At 53.2% G+C, this 13,176-nt stretch overlaps 1 long non-coding RNA gene across 1 annotated transcript; it reads left to right on the top strand.

The window, feature by feature from the left end:
• The first annotated feature begins 1,723 nt into the window (after nucleotides 1-1,723).
• On the top strand, nucleotides 1,724-4,780 carry LOC113839757 (uncharacterized). The gene is made up of 3 exons (XR_003492342.3): nucleotides 1,724-2,080; nucleotides 3,303-3,701; nucleotides 4,720-4,780. It is a non-coding gene; the product is annotated as an uncharacterized lncRNA (long non-coding RNA).
• Nucleotides 4,781-13,176: the final 8,396 nt, after the last annotated feature.

Raw genomic sequence — 13,176 nt, 5'->3', positions numbered from 1 at the left:
GCTGGTTCAGGACAACTTGCTGCTGTAATGATGAAGAAGGGGAGGGTGATGCCCTCAACAACCACAGCACCTTGCTAACAGGCACTGGCCCTGACCGGGGTCTTTGAGGTCCTATAAAAACACCTCAAAGGCTCCATGGAGCACCCGGGGCTGCTCCGTGGGGCATCTGCCCCAGCAGAAGCAGGGCTGGGGCAAGGCACCGCCTGCTCCTGGCGAGACAAAATCCAACCCCGCTCAGCACCCCCTGCTGCAGTGTCTGCACGGGAGGGCTGCCAGCACGGGCCAGCCTTCAAAACCTCTTCGGGTCCTCATTAGCACAGCTCCCAGCAGCAGCCAGAGCCCAGCAGGGCCGTGCTGCTTTACACCGCACGAGGATCGGTCCCCCGGAGTCACCTTTCCCCGTGCCTCTGCCAAAGCTTCCCGAGAAATATGACAGATGCGCCAGAAAATATTTCCTTTTTGTTTGCTGGATGGGTAATAACTTGCCTCAGAGACAGTCTTTACAGTCAGCACAAAAGTAATTTACCTACATGCAGCGCGACCAGATTGCAATAAATCTGCTGCTCCCCAGCCCCGCTGCACGCTGCTGCACCGCGCCGTGCCACGCCGTGCCGTGCCATGCAGCTCGCCCCGGCCCCAAACAAGAGTTAATATTCGCCAGCACCGAAAAATAAATAGATGAAATGGAGAGCACCACAACGGCGTTGGGGCCCTAAATCACAAAGCCTTGCCTGTCAGCCAATTTCTCTGCAGAAAGCTCTTAGCAGTTAATTTCTGGCTAATTTATTATCCTTCGGCTTAGCCCTACAGCACCATTAGCAGTACACTGACACAACTGAGTGAAATATTGTCTAATTTATTATCTTATTACTCCTCTGGAACAGGATCAATTAATTACCCATTAAAGTATTTCAGTTGCAGAGATTTATTAGGGGACTCGGCGCTTTAACAGATGATTAGTTATATATGTTTGTTTGCCTGAGGAGCGCAGACTAGCAAATGACTGGAGGGGAAGGGGAAAGACACCGAGTCGGGAGGTAGCTAATGGATCTTTTCTTGACTCTCTGAAAATGGAGCAGTCAATGACAAGAATTATCGACTCATTCACTTGCGGTTTTGAGATAACCATATGTACCGGGAGAGAGAGGGGGTGAAGGGAAAGGGGAGAAAAAAAGCCTCACTCAACTGCTTTTTCCATTCAATAAATTTGCTTCAGAATATATTGGATTGGGGTTTGATGGCTATTTCGTGTTTTGCAGAGTGCTGACACTGGTATGATTCAGTAATTATTGTTTCTTTTAAGTTATTGCTGTAATTTTGCTTTCTAAGATCCCAATCAATTCCCGCCTCTCAAGGGCACGCTTGAAAAGCGATATTTGAAAACAGCCCTCTGATAGATTGTGCCGTTAGACAGTGGCTGAGACAAATAGCCTAATCTGGCACAAATTAGCTTGGCTTCCACAGATAGTTTTATACAGCAATGTAAATTATATTGTCAGGGCCAGTCACTTTCCTGCTTAGAGTGCAGCTAACAAGAAGCTGCGGAGACGGGAGCGCTGCTGCCGCTCACCGCCGGGGCTGCTGCAGCGCCGGGAGAAGGGCACGGTGCCCCCCCTGCCACCCCTGCTCCGAGCCCCCCGAGCTCCATGGGGCAGCCGTGGCCTCGCCTGGTCCTGGAGCCCTGCAGGACCTCTCGTCTTGGCCAGCTGTGGTTGTTTGGGGAGGGAGGTGATGCTCGTTAACCTGCATGGGGTGGTGGTGTTGGCACAGGTGTCCCCTCCCTGCGGGCTCCCCAGGTGCCTGAGGTTGCCCTGATGGGGAGGGAGAAGCCAAATCTGCCCCGTGGCGGCAGGGAACAGTGCTAGGTGCCACCAGCCCAAGATTGGATGGATTTGGGGTGGGTGCGAGCAAAGCAGGCTGAGCAAATTGAATAGGGGGTGAAGCAGAGAGACCTGGAACCAAGCAGCTGCACCGCACCGCCAGGAGAGGCGTTTCTGTGCTCACCCGGGGAATTCATCACCATGAGACATCGCAGGAGACCTGAGCAGCATGAAAATGGGATGTTTAGACAACGAAGCAGGTACACAGCCATCTAATGAGACAGCTTCGATTTAAATCAAGTTATAAGGGATCCAGATCCTGTTTCAGGGCAGCCACAGGCAGGTGGGGACAGGAGCTCCACGTGCTGTGGCCATGCAGTGCCCAGGCAGAGCTCCTTGCAGGAAGGTGGGACCCCGGATGGGGCCTGGCACCTCCAGAGCCCTGCAGGAGGAAAAAGGAGGCAGACACAGCCAGGAGGCAGCAGTGGGAGGGCAGGGAGGAGGATCTTGTGCAGCCTCCTCGTCCTACCCAAGGGGATCCTCGGGCTGAGATGCGTGAGCGGAGCAGCAGGTCCAGCACACGAGCACCCTGACCTAGAGCTGAAATAGAGACAGCTGCAGCAGGGGCATTTTTTGGCTTAAGGGGAAGGAGAAAAGCAAGGAAAGGCTCCTGCAGGGCTCTGCAGGAGCAGATGGAGGATGCACTTGGCCGTGGTGAGCGCTGCAGGTCCTTCTGAGCCCCGCGAGTGGCTGCGGCACGGGACGGTGCCCTTCAGGCTTGGAGGGCTCCATCTCCCGAGGAAAAGCTTCTTAATTCCCCTTCAGCCTCTTTCAAATAAAGCCAAAAAACAAGCACAGTTTTAAAGCCTGGCAGGGGATGGGTTAGCCACAGGCCCTTGCTTTCAAGCAGTGCCAGTGCAGTGGAGCGCTGGGCGAGCCCCAAGAGGAGCTGGCACCAACTCGAGCCCCAGGGGGGATCCAGCAGCAGGGGTGCCGCGTCCCATGGGTGCTCGTGCCCGTCCTGGTGCCCTCGTGTCGGGACCTGCCCCTGCAGCACCCAGCTCTGCAGGTGGGGCTCTTCTTGCTTGACTTCAGCCGTCAGCAGGAGACGTCTCCATCTGCACACATCACCCCCGGGGTTTTCCTTGGATGGAGGAAAACGAGCTTGCAGGCATCTGTCTGCCCCATTTCAGACACCTCTGGTGGGGCTGAGCTGACTCAGAGCCTGGCAGTGGAGCTGCACGGCTTGTGCAGGGAGCCTCGGGCGCTCTGCCACGTGGGGGGCTTGGTGGCCACCTCCCCACGGAGCTCCTGCACGGCTAGGGGGCCCTGGGGAGACACAGCTGGGGTGGGCAGGGGCTCTGCACCCAGCCTGTGACACCCACGTGTTTTGGGGAGAGCATGATGGCGCTTTTGGGGCAGGCTGAGGGAGGGGGCAGCAGTCCCAGCCTGGCACCCAGACCTTGGTCTGCCCCTCACCAGGGTGTGCACATCATCATCATCACCATCATTGTCATCCCATGTGGCCACATCACCACCATCACACCGGTGCGCAGAGGGGCCTGTGAAGGAAACGGAGCAGAAAGGAGCATCCCCAGGGCTGGAACCAAGCCTTGCCCTCGTGGGGAGCCGTGCCCTTGGCAGACCACCAGGAGCTGAGCCCAAATCCATCCCACTGCTGCCTTCACCGTGGGGCTGTCCTCTCCCTTTGCTGGTGCAGTTCCCATTCCTCTTCCAGCAGCTGAGTAATGGCTTTGGGTGGATGACACCGCACTGATTTAGGGGCTTGACCTTGGGAATGCTCCTGCAAAAGCTGCGGTTTCCTGAGCACAGCTTCACGTTTCCTTTTATGAACACTTCACAGGATCCACGTATATTTGGGTATGTAGCAACTGGGTGGAAAAAAAAATATGCATGCTAGAGAGAAAGAGGGATGAAAAAAAAAAATCCCTTTTATATCTCCAGGCTGCCTTCAGCAACAGCATTCCTAAATAGGAGAGGTTAAATATATTGCTGCCATTACACTCTACAAGGAACACATTCCATAAAAACGAAGGTGCCGTAAATTATACAAATATGATGCTAACAAGCCAGGAAATGCACTGCTAATGAGGTCAGCTATAGAACTCCCGCAGTGCTGCAAATCATGTGCCAATCCGGCGCAGGAGGTACAGGAGCAGCCCTGGGTCAGCATTTTCTGAGCACATTTGTAACCCGCTGTTCAGCGAATAGTTATACAGGTAGATAAAAATCCTCCTCCTCTCCTTGTTTATGTGTCAAATAACCACGGCACCAGACAATCACGCTTTGCATTAATGTACCTTGCTATTATGCCTATTGTTCTGTGGCGCGGAGTGGAGAATTAGTCACTCCGATGTGCAAATATTGGTTACAGTTTGGAAGCATGCACGCTTTTGTGTTCCTATCAGGCTTGCTCCTAGAGGAATTATGCATGCTGGCATCAGGGCTTTTTCTTTCCTTGTACGCACTGTATTTGCTAAAGCTCTTTAAAAAAAAATCAAATAAACATGTTCACGGCGGCTGAGTTATTAGCTCATTCAGCCTTCCTCCCCTGTTAGGCGGTGGGACAATAAACACGTTGAAATGTAGCATTTAGGAACCAAAACAAGAAACTTGCCCCAAATCCGTGAGCTTTACAAATAAACCCAAAACCCTTCGGACTGTTTGATCCCAGCGTTTGAGGAGAAGAGCCCCAAACACCGAGCCTGGCAGTGCGGCCACCTCGGGGGGCTCGGGGTCTCAGGGGGTCTGGGTGCTCACCTCTGGCTCTGACCTTCAATGCCCTCAATCACAACCATGCATGGAGTCAAAACGAGACAAATTCTGCAATTTCCGCATTTATTTTATTATTTTAATTTATTTATTTTTTTCACACCAGTTCTGGCGAGGAGGAGTGCAGGACAAGTGCAGGAGAAGCCGGGGTGCCACCAGGTTCCCCCTGCTGCTCGTGGCTGCTGCCAGGATCACCCACGTGCAGGCTCAGCACCAAAAGGCAGCCGCCCCCAGGGCATTTACCTGCTCGCACCCACGCAGAGCCGAGCTGGCAGCGAGCTCAGGTGTTTCCACCAGCTAAACGCCGACGATCCCCGAGCCGTGGGCCCCAAGGATGAAAGGCGCATTCCTGCCTTTCATTTCCATATGGTTTTTATGGGTCCTCCATGCAGGAACCAGAGCAAAAGCCTCATTCAGAAGCCTCCCGGCTTGGCAGATTTATTACCAAATTAAGGAAGAAGGAAGCACATCAGCTGTCTGGCCCAGGTAGAGGGAATTATCTCTGCTTGAGAGGAACCAGACAAAGCGAAGGCTCGAGCCCTGGGAGCCTTCCCAGCACGGCCAATGCAGCCTGCAAGGTTTGGAGCAGCTGTGATGAGCTCGGTGGCCCTGTGGCCCCTTGGTGCTGGCCAGGAGGTGGCCGTGTGGCCACCAGGGCCACCCACGGCAGGGTTGCTCCCCACGGAGCCGCCCGGCTCGCCGCAGCCACCGCGGCTGATGCAAATAACCGCTGCAAGCAGAAATGCATTTCTATATTTAATAAGCTGGATATTTACGTTAACTAAATAGCAGCTAATTATGAAAACATACTTAAGAGTCTGAGCAATTAAGCAGTAATATATTACATAGTTATTAAGCCTCCAATACACATGTCTTTAATAATCAAAATATTAATATGCAGCTACTCTTCTATTATACAGCAACTCCGCTATTATACAGAGAGTGTCCTATTACTGCCAAATTAAATGCATAGTTAGGCGAATTTAGGACACTTAATTTAATGTGTTCCCAAGAGTTCACTATGGCAGATCCTGCAAGACAGGCCTCTGCCGAGGTAGCCCGGGATTCCTGGAGTTGCTCCTCACTCCAGCGCACGCCCAACCCCTGGGGCAGCAAAGGGCCGGGGGGGCAGCCAATTCCCAGTGGCACGAAGGAAAGAGCCACCGTGCAGGGCTTTTGCTTTGATTTTAGTGGATTGGGACGGAAAGGAGGTTGTAAATAGAGCTGGGGCTGGAGAACAGTGGGGAGAAAGCCAGACACGAGTGGGGAAAGCAGAGGGCAGGTTTCTGTGTTGCCCCAAACACGTAATTTTTATTTATCCAACCGAGTGCCAATCTCACAGCCCAGCTGTAAAGTCACAGGCACAAGCTGATTTTTCCCCATGTAACCACCATCCGGTTGTATCTCAAATACTCATGGAGGGGGGAGAGGGAGCTAAACGCATGTGTAAATCCTTACTGCAAAACCTTGGGGAATATTTCCCCCTTTTTAATCAAGCCCTGCGACAATAGGCTTCATTCTTCACCACTTTACACGTTTTCTCCTCTGCAAAGTGGGTGTGAAATGTAAACAGGCTGATTTGGTGTCAATTTACACCTCGCTCTGCATAGAAATAAATAAAGGTGGGAAAGGCAGGGACGGGAAAAAACTCAGGTTTGAGCCACGCTGCCACTGTGCCACAGGGGATGAGAAAGAAACGTGGGTCCCTGTGTCACGGGGCCCTTTCAGCTCAAAATAATCAAAATTCAGCACCCAAACAATTACATTTGGAACATCCATAGCTGCATGAGGTGTGGACAAGGGGTGATTCCTTATAATAAGTTACTGGTATGGGTCTGGGCAGCCACGAGACGCCTTGGATGTGCCACCAAGCGCAGGGACCGGTGTGCAGGGGACGAGTGGCATCATCTGGGTGGCACCAAGGGGCAGAAGTGCCCCTCCGAGGAGCTGCCCACCCTCTGCCGCTGGGGGCCGGGTGTTGTTGGGGCCTTATCTACCATATGGCTCCCAGCCGGGATGATTTATGGGGTGAGGAAAGCACGCTGATAAATTTTACGGCTGGGTCCAGCGCAGACTGGGGGTATCAACAGCCCAATCCAGACAGCCCTAATGGAAACTGCCGGCACCAAAGAGCAAGGCGTTATTTATGACTGTCTGTAATGCCACTGCTGGAAATTTATCATCGCTTCTGCCGGGCAGGCTGCAGCTCGGGGGGGGTGAGGGCAGGACGGGCCCCGCGTGCGGCAACGGGGCCACGGGCAGCGACCGGGGAAGGGCGACCGTGGGCGCTGGTGCTGGAGCTGGGCTTTCCCTGGGGGACAGGCTCCGTTTCCTGGCACTGCCACAAGTTTTCCATCCCCAGATGGCACCGAGACCCCGAGCATGGCATAATGGGATGGGGTGGGATGGGGGCAGCTTGGAGATGAATCCCTACAGCCGGGCTGGGAGCGCCAGGGACGAGGCTGGAGCTGGGCTGTCCCCATTGCCCGCTCGCCCTCTTTCTGCCACTGCTGCATTTGCTGAAGGGGTGAAAAAAAATTATAAATTTTTAAAAAAATTAAAAGGGAGCAGCTATAAAATCTAGATACTAATAAAATGTTCCAGGAAGATGGATTCTTCCGATATAATGGTGATCCCTGATACCGAAATGTTCCACAAATACATTTTCATAGCCCCACTCAGTATTATTTGTAGATCTTTTTGCAACTCTTGTCAACAAATTCCTGATAAAAAGGAGACACTTTGCTGTGTGCTAAAGCTATGAATTTAAGAAATGTCAACTGGTCCTTATTTATGGCGCAATCTTTGGCTTTCTCATTTTACTGATGTGGTTTGGTGCAGACTTGCTTCTCCACGCACACGCTCCCCTCCTTGCTCCGAGTTCGGGACATTAATACTGCGGCTGTCTCGGCAGAGCGCTGACTTTCTCGAGGTGCAGAGAAGTTATGTCTGCAGACAAATCTCCCCGAGCATGAAAACCCATCAGGGGAGGGGGAAGCACCGTCCTGGCCAACATCTGAATTCTGCCCATGCTGCTCGAGCCGCCCCAGGGTGATTGAGGATGCTGAGACCTGGGACAACGAGTGAGCAAGTGGCTGATTAAACAGAGCCACGATTAAACATAACTGTGATCCCCAGGGATGGGAAGGAGGAGATAGGAAGGGGGGAAGCACATGAGGAGACCACGTTTTGGGGTCCACCTGTGGGTGCTCCTCATTTGGTCAGGGGCGAGCGACAGCTGTGCCAAGGAGCCGTGTGCTCCTCCAGCTGCAGGCTTTGTAGGGCTCAAAGGGCTTGAAGTGGGGCGTGGAAATGTGGGGATCACCCTTGGGAGCCCATCAGTGCCTGGGGAAAGATGATGCATTTCTGAAGACAGCAAAACTCTGGGTTTTGGAGGTGTGGGGCAAGAGGCCCTTTTCTTCGAGAGCAGCTCTGGCAGCACCTGCAGGGCATGGAGCTGTCGAACAAACTCAGTCGCTGCGTGCCTTGCTGCAACACACCACGGGAGCTCGGGCTGGGGTGATTCGGGCCCCTCGGTGGCGTTAAGCAGCGGTGCCCTGAGTTACAGCTGAGCCCTGCGCTCGCCCTGCCCAAGCTCTGCCTCCAGGGCCAATAAAGGGCCCTGTGTAAAGCCAGGGGACAAGCGAAAACCTTTTCCCATACAAATCCGTGTACAAATCAACAACAGATTATCCAGAGTTTGTGTTTGGCAGGTGCTGACAGTAGTGGCTGAACTAACGGCTGGTGGGGAGTCCTGCGTGGAGAGCTCTGCTTGCACAAAGCTGCCGGATGGATGGGGCCCTACAGAGCCTGGCAGCGGGATGGAGAAGCCCCAAAACCCCATCCCAGCCCAATCAAGGAGGTCAGAGCATCCCAGGAGCAGGATGCTGGTGACCATGGCATCCCCAACTGCACCAGACCATGGCCACGGTCCTCCCACTCCTCTGGATGAACTGGGATCACTGGGAATCCCAGGGACAACGGACCGGTAAGCGTAACCTGATTTCTCCCGCGCTTGTAGAGATGCTTGGGTGCCTCCAGGACAATTAGCTCCCAGCTGCAGATCCTGCTTTAACTATGGCACATGTTCACAATTTAAGCTCTTTACAATGGTGCTTGGTTAACACCGGAGCCTGCTCCCTGCTGCCCATACCTTTTGTTTGGGTGATTTACTATTCCTCTGTGCCCCTCTGCCCACTGAAATTCATAACAGCTTTCACACAGCAATCGAAAGCTCATAATTATAGCTATGTCTGGTAGTGCCATTGGAGCTAAAGGGCCTGCTGGCACTTTCCTTTAACAGGAATCCAGCTCCCAGCTGGAATGAAATTTGCCCTGCTGACGGGGTCTTTTTATTAGTTTGTTTGAGGCCTTATTAAAAAAAAAAAAAAATCTCTAGTTTTTGGCAGCGCCGGTCCGGTGCGCTCTGCCTCCCAGCCCCCCGTGCTCAGACTCGGAGGTTTCAAAGGAGCCTTGGGAGCTGGGCTCGGCCGTGCCGGGCACCTCACCCAGCCAGGAGCTGCCCCCGGGCTGTTCCTGCCCAGGACAGTGATCCCGTTTGTTTATTTTTTATAAGAGAGGCCTATTTTTAATTATGCAAAGCTGCCCAGGAGAACGTGAAAGAAATCAGCTCTAACCCAATAAAAGCCGTGCTGTTTAGGGGCTTGGTGATCTACAGCCCTCACCATCCACTGCGCCTCGCTTGTTGTGTTTTTTCCTTTTATTTTCTTTAGCCCCAGCCCGAAGGGTTAACCCTGAGTGAAGAGACTGGAGGGACGTGAAGAATCCGGTTACAGGGGAGGATATGGAACCGTGAGACGATTTCCAAAAATAGAGGGAAAGACCAAAATAGTGGGTGATGGATGTGATGGATGTCCAGCACGGAAAGCAGGCCCGGCACCGCGGCAGGGGGACGCGTCGGCTGCAGGCAGCGGGGGGCTGTGGGCTGCGGTCCCAATCCTGCTCCACCTCCAGTTCCGAGGTGTAAATTCCCATTAGGAAAGGGTCTGAAAAGAGGAGCCCGTCATCCGATCTCTGCACAACAAATTTACACGGAGGGATCGCATGGGCACGGTCACCGCAACCGCATGCAGAGAATGTTCTGGGGGGCAGCACAGAGCGCTGCTCTCCGCTGCACGGCGAAATCCTGCGAGGGATTTTAGCAGCACAGGCTGTTTCCTGGAGGATTTGGTGAGCAAAGGATCACAGGAGAGGTCACAGGAGAGTCCTGCTGCAGCTTGGCATTCGTGGGCACAGCCAAGTGGCGGCAGTGAGGACAGGCCGGTGCGTGCTTGGGTTTGTTCCAGGCTGTCCAGGGAAAAGTTTTACCTGACAGTGCAAATGTCAATCCCACGAGCTATTTGCAAGCAGAGGTTTCCCAGCAGCTTGTCAAAAAGTTGGTAAGCCAGCAAGTTACAAAATTGGACATAAGTTCTCAGGCAATTTTCCAGAGAGCCATGCGCAATCCTGCCAGAAGACTCGAAGGCAGAGTCCTGGAGCTCCGTGTAATTTAGGTTAAATAAGATGCAACGTTTTCAGTGAAAACTGGTCATTACGCTGATTCAGACTCAATCCAGGCCGGATCCATGCTGCTCTGTAATATAGACGGAGATTTTGCTGCAAGGTATCTGGTGATTTTACATCTTGTACCTCTGCGGGGCTGGGAGGTGATCAGAGCATTTTGGACAGGGCAAAATCTTGGCTCCAGCCCCGCTGTGGTCGATGCCACTGGGACCAGAGGGGCTGTGGGGACAATGTCCCACTCTGTCTCAGCCCCATGAGTCAAACCTAATCTCAGATAGCTTCAGCATCCACAGTCCTCGCTGGTGGCTTTACTTTTTTTGCAGAGGGGGTAGAAAATTGAGAAATGGGGATTTTCCCTTGGTTTCTTTGCACTAAGATTGGCTGCGCCCTTGCAAGGGAGCACGAGCAGCCTGCGATGCTCCCGGTGCCGCCCTCCCAGACACGGCCACTTGGATCTAAGCTCTTGGTCCTCCCAGATGCTATCGTCCCCTCGACATTGTCTGAGCACGGTGAGGGAAAACAGAGGGCAATAGTTCTGTGAATTCCTCTTTTGAGTGGAAATGCTGGCTCTTTGTTAGCGCTTGTAGTCGAAGGCAATTGCTGTGTGTTAAATGGGGAATACAGCATGTATTTATTTACCTCTGAAGGGTTTTATTGCTTCCACACACGCATTCTTTGCTGATTTGAAAGCGCAGCTATGCGTGTGCCAATGCTCTGCAAACTGCAGGGCCAATTCTCGCAAGGTTTTCCTGCTCCAGTGCCGGCCCCAGGGTCAGCTCACAAAAAGAAGGTCACTGGAAAGACAAGCGATGTTTAGAAACTGATAACCACCCGTTCTGCTGAAAGGGATTTGATTTCCCCATCTAAAAGGAGATCTTTGATTAGTGACTGATGGGGCAACTTCAAAAGCTGACTGGGCCTGGCTGAGATAAGCATTCAAACCTGGGATGCTCCTTCCCAAAGCCTCTTTGATCTGGAATTAAGGCTGGAAATCTTGCAGGCTTTATTGTGAGATTTCCAGTGTTTTTAATGACGCACCAGGCACAATAGGATCCACCTGGCTTCCCACCCCGGCCAGCAGCGAGCCAGAGGGGACGCTTTCAGCTGGGGGGGCAGAAGGGGCTCCAGCTCCATGGGGCACAGCCACCAGCCCATTTCTGAGACCGAAAGCAGGGTAAATGGGCCAATCTTCACACTTTTAGGGTGGTTTGCACCAAGCTGGACCCAGTCTGTTCCAGGGCTCACAGCTCCCATCCCAGCCTGGTGAGATGAGAGGATCCCACGGCAGCCCCATGAGGTGTCTCTGCTCCGAAAGCAAATGCTGACAGGGCAGCGTCAGTCCCCTCCTCGCTTCTGAGCACAAGATGTGTCACACCTGGAAGTAATTAGAACGAATTTTTACTAATTCATAGCTAATTGCACAATTACTCTTCTATGAAAGATTCAGCTCTCCAAAGACACTTCAACGCGTGAAGTAAGTTTCCCCAAATCTGCCTGGAAGGAAAAGCATGAAAACATTCGGTGGGATCCAAACCAGGGATTTCATTTCCAGCCCAGTAATTCCTTCTGAGTCCCGCAGGGACCTGCTAGGGATAGTTTTTTTGGTGCCTTGCAGGGTTTTGCCCCCGGCCTCATGGCACCCCCGGCCCCACCGCGCACCGCCCACCCGCCACCGCCTGGATCTGCAGGCTTGCAAATGATGTTTACTATTTAATAAGATGTGATGAGACTGTTCTGATACTTCAAAGGCAGCTGACAGTTTTGTTAGAGATAATCAAGGAACTTTTGGACAATTACGGTGAAGGCTTTGACAGCAAGAAAACGCACAAACCTTGTAGCTGTAACCAGCACCAAAGTCAAAGATTCCTCCCTGGAAACAACTTGAATATTCATTTTATCCATTAAGCGTCACTTTTTTGTTTATTTATTTTTATTTCACGCTCCTTTATGTCACTTTGCTTCCTTCATGCCCGGGAGAGCTCTTTTCTTGTTACAAGACGTGCGTCTTCCCACCCTTCTCAGCTTCCTCAGCTCCAAACAGGCAGGCGCCGCTCCGTGCGTCTGTCCGTCCGTCCGTCTGTCTGCTGCACCCAGCTCTTGGGGAAGCAGAGGAGGGACTTCATGCCCCGTGCAATCCCATTTTGCAGCTCTGCAAAGTGAGGCCTGGAGGGTGAAGGGAGCAGGGGTTTGTCCAAGGTCTGGTGGCTGCGTTGGAGCTGGGGGGATTTCGACATCTCGTTTAACCCCCCGGGCTGGGAGCTGGCCAAAAACCTGCTGCCTCCCCAGGGACTGGGCTGCACCCAGGGCCTGAAAGACCTCAGAAACTCAGCCAGGGTCAGCAAAGCTCAAACCTCCCTTGGATCAGCCAGCAAGGCAGTGAAGCAGTCCCCAGCCCCTCAGGGCCAGCCCCGTGCCACTCGTCCTCGTGGCATCCAGCAGGGGGATGCTCGGTCGGGGCAGGCGCTTTGTGCCACCATCACCTCCCGTCACTCAGCCTGGTGGCAGGGAAATCCGATAACGTGGATGTAAAACCAAAGCCCCAAACCTAACAAGACTTCTGCACGGTGTCAGTGGAACAGGCAGTGACAGCTGCCCAGCGAGAATTACCAAAACAAGGGTGTTTTTGCACCAAAACTGACTCCTTTCGCCACCCCACTGGCATCACTGGTGCGATGGGGGAAAATCTTTGTGTTGGGTTCGATCGGCACCGGGTTCGTGGAGGGGCAAGGGGACAGACATAGTGCAGCAGCATCGCCCTCAGGGATGTGTCCCACCTCTGGGTGCCCCAGATGAAGGTGCTGGGGGGCTCCCAGCTCTCAGCGCATCCCAGGCTGGGCCCCCCGGCAGTCTCTGGGGGAAGTATCGGGGAGGGATGGCTGTGTGGCAGTGAGTGGCAGGGGCTTTGTGTGCCAAACCGGGACTTGTCTTTGTCAAAAAGTCTTTGCAAAGTATCCAGCGCCGGGTGTCAGGGAGGACAAGTTTTTTAATCATGTTAAAATGATTTATTTAAACGTCAAGCCGTGTCACCTCACTTCCTTTC

The sequence above is a fragment of the Anas platyrhynchos genome, chromosome 23 (assembly GCF_047663525.1).
Source record: "Anas platyrhynchos isolate ZD024472 breed Pekin duck chromosome 23, IASCAAS_PekinDuck_T2T, whole genome shotgun sequence".
In the NCBI taxonomy this organism is placed as follows: domain Eukaryota; kingdom Metazoa; phylum Chordata; class Aves; order Anseriformes; family Anatidae; genus Anas; species Anas platyrhynchos.
Note: the sequence above shows the minus strand (reverse complement) of the source record. Positions and strands in the feature narration are given on the sequence as shown.